This window comes from Megachile rotundata, unplaced genomic scaffold (assembly GCF_050947335.1).
Source record: "Megachile rotundata isolate GNS110a unplaced genomic scaffold, iyMegRotu1 scaffold0093, whole genome shotgun sequence".
Classification (NCBI taxonomy): Eukaryota; Metazoa; Arthropoda; class Insecta; order Hymenoptera; family Megachilidae; genus Megachile; species Megachile rotundata.
Window position 1 is genome coordinate 75,010 of NW_027473390.1, and position 6,819 is coordinate 81,828.

Below are 6,819 nucleotides of genomic sequence, written 5' to 3' on the forward strand. Positions count from 1 at the left end.
AATCATACAATCACAATCATACAATCACAATCATATAATCACAATCATACAATCACAATCATACAATCACAATCATACAATCACAATAATACAATCACAATCATACAATCACAAGCATAGAATCACAATCATACAATCACAATTATACTATCGCAATCATGCAATCGCAATCGTACAATCACAATCATACATTCGCAATCATACAATCACAATCATACAATCACAATCATACAATCACAATCATACAATCACAATAATACAATCACAATCATACAATCACAATCATACAATCACAATCATACAATCACAATCATGCAATTACAATCATACGATCATAATCATACAAGAACAATCATACAATCACAATAATAGCACCATAATTATACAACCACAATCAAACGATCACAATCACACAATCACAATCATACAATCACAATCATACAATCACAATCATACAATCACAATCATACACTCGCAATCTTACAATCACAATCATACAATCACTATCATACAATCACAACCATACAATCACAATCATACAATCACAATCATACAATCATAATCATATAATCACACTCATAAAATTGCAATCATACAATCGCAATCATACAATCACAATCATACCATCACAATCATACAGGCACAATCAAACAATCACTATCATACAATCACAATCATACAAAAACAATCATACAATCACAATCATACAATCACAATCGTACAATCGCAGTAGAACAATGACAACCATACGATCACAATCATACAATCACAATCATATAATCACAATCATACACTCGCAATCTTACAATCACAATCATACAATCACTATCATACAATCACAATCATACAATCACAATCATACAATCACAATCATACAATCGCAATCAAACAATCACAATCAGACGATCGCAATCATACGATCACAATCATAAACTCAGAATAATTCAATCACAATCATACAATCACAATCATACAATCACAATCATACAATCACAATCATACAATCAAACTCATACAATCGCAATCATACGATCACAATCATACGATGACAATCATACAATTACTACTATACAATCACAATCATACGATCGCAATCATACAATCACAACCCTACACTCACAATCATTCAATCACAATCATACAATCACAATCATACAATCACAATCATACAATCACAATCATACAATCACAATCATACAATCACAATCATACAAAAACAATCATACAATCACAATCATGCAATCACAATCATACAATCACAATCATACAATCACAATCATACAATTACAATCATACAATCACAATCATACAATAGCAATCATACAATCACAAACATACAATCACAATCATACAATCACAATCATACAATCACAATCATACAATCACAATCATACAATCACAATCATACAATCACAATCATACAAAAACAATCATACAATCACAATCATACATTCGCAATCATACAATTACAATCACCCAAATACAATCATACAATCACAATCATACAATCACAATAATACAATCGCAATCAAACAATCACAATCATACGACCGCAATCATACAACCACAATCATACACTCACAATCATTCAATCACAATCATACAATCACAATCATACAAAAACAATCATACAATCACAATCATGCAATCACAATCATACAATCACAATCATACAATCACAATCATACAATCACAATCATACAATCACAATCATACAATCACAATCATACAATCACAATCATACAATCACAATCATAAAATCGCAATCAAACAATCACAATCATACGATCGCAATAATACAATCATAATCATACAATCACAATCATAGAATCACAATCATACAATCACAATTATACTATCGCAATCATGCAATCGCAATCATACAATCACAACCATACAATCACAATCATGCAATTACAATCATACGATCATAATCATACAAGAACAATCATACAATCACAATAATAGAACCATAATTATACAACCACAATCAAACGATCACAATCACACAATCACAATCATACAATCACAATCATACAATCACAATCATACAATCACAATCATATAATCACAATCATACAATCACAATCATACAATCACAATAATACAATCACAATCATACAATCACAAGCATAGAATCACAATCATACAATCACAATTATACTATCGCAATCATGCAATCGCAATCGTACAATCACAATCATACAATCACAATCATGCAATTACAATCATACGATCATAATCATACAAGAACAATCATACAATCACAATAATAGAACCATAGTTATACAACCACAATCAAACGATCACAATCACACAATCACAATCATACAATCACAATCATACAATCACAATCATACAATCACAATCATATAATCACAATCATACTATCACAATGATACAATCACAATCATACGATCGCAATCATACAATCACAATCATACACTCACAATCATTCAATCACAATCATACAATCACAATGATATAATCACAATCATGCAATCACAATCACAATCACAATCATACAATCACAATCATACAATCACAATACCACAGTCGCCATTATACAATCACAATCATACAATGACAATCATATAATCACAATCATACGATCACAATGATACAATCACAATCATACAATCACAATCATACAAACACAATCATACAATCATAATCATGCAATAACAATCATACAATCAAAATCATACAACCGCAATCATACGATCACAATCATACGATCACAATCATACAATCACAATCAAAGAATCACAATCATACAATCACAATCATACAATCACAATCATACAATCGCAATCATACAATTACAATCACCCAAATACAATCATACAATCACAATCATACAATCACAATAATACAATCACAATCATACAATCACAATACTACAGTCGCCATTATACAATCACAATGATACAATGACAATCATATAATCACAATCATACAATCACAATGATACAATCACAATCATACAAACACAATCATACAATCATAATCATGCAGTAACAATCATACAATCAAAATCATACAACCGCAATCATACGATCACAATGATACGATCACAATCATACAATCACAATCAAAGAATCACAATCATAAAATCACAATCATACAATCACAATCATACAAAAACAATCATACAATCACAATCATACAATCGCAATCATACAATTACAATCACCCAAATACAATCATACAATCACAATCATACAATCACAATAATACAATCGCAATCAAACAATCACAATCATACGATCGCAATCATACAACCACAATCATACACTCACAATCATTCAATCACAATCATACAATCACAATCATACAAAAACAATCATACAATCACAATCATACAATCACTATCATACAATCACAATCATACAATCACAATCATACAATCACAATCATACAATCGCAATCAAACAATCACAATCATACGATCGCAATCATACAATCACAATCATACACTCACAATCATTCAATCACAATCATACAATCACAATCATACAATCAAACTCATACAATCGCAATCATACGATCACAATCATACGATGACAATCATACAATTACTACTATACAATCACAATCATACGATCGCAATCATACAGTCACAACCATACACTCACAATCATTCAATCACAATCATACAATCACAATCATACAATCACAATCATACAATCACAATCATACAATCACAATCATACAATCACAATCATACAAAAACAATCATACAATCACAATCATGCAATCACAATCATACAATCACAATCATACAATCACAATCATACAATTACAATCATACAATCACAATCATACAATAGCAATCATACAATCACAAACATACAAACACAATCATACAATCACAATCATACAATCACAATCATACAATCACAATCATACAATCACAATCATACAATCACAATCATACAAAAACAATCATACAATCACAATCATACATTCGCAATCATACAATCACAATCATAAAATCGCAATCAAACAATCACAATCATACGATCGCAATAATACAATCATAATCATACAATCACAATCATAGAATCACAATCATACAATCACAATTATACTATCGCAATCATGCAATCGCAATCATACAATCACAACCATACAATCACAATCATGCAATTACAATCATACGATCATAATCATACAAGAACAATCATACAATCACAATAATAGAACCATAATTATACAACCACAATCAAACGATCACAATCACACAATCACAATCATACAATCACAATCATACAATCACAATCATACAATCACAATCATATAATCACAATCATACAATCACAATCATACAATCACAATAATACAATCACAATCATACAATCACAAGCATAGAATCACAATCATACAATCACAATTATACTATCGCAATCATGCAATCGCAATCGTACAATCACAATCATACAATCACAATCATGCAATTACAATCATACGATCATAATCATACAAGAACAATCATACAATCACAATAATAGAACCATAGTTATACAACCACAATCAAACGATCACAATCACACAATCACAATCATACAATCACAATCATACAATCACAATCATACAATCACAATCATATAATCACAATCATACTATCACAATGATACAATCACAATCATACGATCGCAATCATACAATCACAATCATACACTCACAATCATTCAATCACAATCATACAATCACAATGATATAATCACAATCATGCAATCACAATCACAATCACAATCATACAATCACAATCATACAATCACAATACCACAGTCGCCATTATACAATCACAATCATACAATGACAATCATATAATCACAATCATACGATCACAATGATACAATCACAATCATACAATCACAATCATACAAACACAATCATACAATCATAATCATGCAATAACAATCATACAATCAAAATCATACAACCGCAATCATACGATCACAATCATACGATCACAATCATACAATCACAATCAAAGAATCACAATCATACAATCACAATCATACAATCACAATCATACAATCGCAATCATACAATTACAATCACCCAAATACAATCATACAATCACAATCATACAATCACAATAATACAATCACAATCATACAATCACAATACTACAGTCGCCATTATACAATCACAATGATACAATGACAATCATATAATCACAATCATACAATCACAATGATACAATCACAATCATACAAACACAATCATACAATCATAATCATGCAGTAACAATCATACAATCAAAATCATACAACCGCAATCATACGATCACAATGATACGATCACAATCATACAATCACAATCAAAGAATCACAATCATAAAATCACAATCATACAATCACAATCATACAAAAACAATCATACAATCACAATCATACAATCGCAATCATACAATTACAATCACCCAAATACAATCATACAATCACAATCATACAATCACAATAATACAATCGCAATCAAACAATCACAATCATACGATCGCAATCATACAACCACAATCATACACTCACAATCATTCAATCACAATCATACAATCACAATCATACAAAAACAATCATACAATCACAATCATACAATCACTATCATACAATCACAATCATACAATCACAATCATACAATCACAATCATACAATCGCAATCAAACAATCACAATCATACGATCGCAATCATACAATCACAATCATACACTCACAATCATTCAATCACAATCATACAATCACAATCATACAATCAAACTCATACAATCGCAATCATACGATCACAATCATACGATGACAATCATACAATTACTACTATACAATCACAATCATACGATCGCAATCATACAGTCAGAACCATACACTCACAATCATTCAATCACAATCATACAATCACAATCATACAATCACAATCATACAATCACAATCATACAATCACAATCATACAATCACAATCATACAAAAACAATCATACAATCACAATCATGCAATCACAATCATACAATCACAATCATACAATCACAATCATACAATTACAATCATACAATCACAATCATACAATAGCAATCATACAATCACAAACATACAAACACAATCATACAATCACAATCATACAATCACAATCATACAATCACAATCATACAATCACAATCATACAATCACAATCATACAATCACAATCATACAAAAACAATCATACAATCACAATCATACATTCGCAATCATACAATTACAATCACCCAAATACAATCATACAATCACAATCATACAATCACAATAATACAATAGCAATCAAACAATCACAATCATACGACCGCAATCATACAACCACAATCATACACTCACAATCATTCAATCACAATCATACAATCACAATCATACAAAAACAATCATACAATCACAATCATGCAATCACAATCGTACAATCACAATCATACAATCACAATCATACGATCGCAATCATACAATCACAATCATACACTCACAATCATTCAATCACAATCATACAATCGCAATCATACAAAAACAATCATACAATCAGAATCATGCAATCACAATCATACAATCACAATCATACAATCACAATCATGCAATCACAATCATACAATCACAATCATACAATCACAATCATACAATCACAATCATAGAATCACAATCATACAATCACAATTATACTATCGCAATCATGCAATCGCAATCATACAATCACAACCATACAATCACAATCATGCAATTACAATCATACGATCATAATCATACAAGAACAATCATACAATCACAATAATAGAACCATAATTATACAACCACAATCA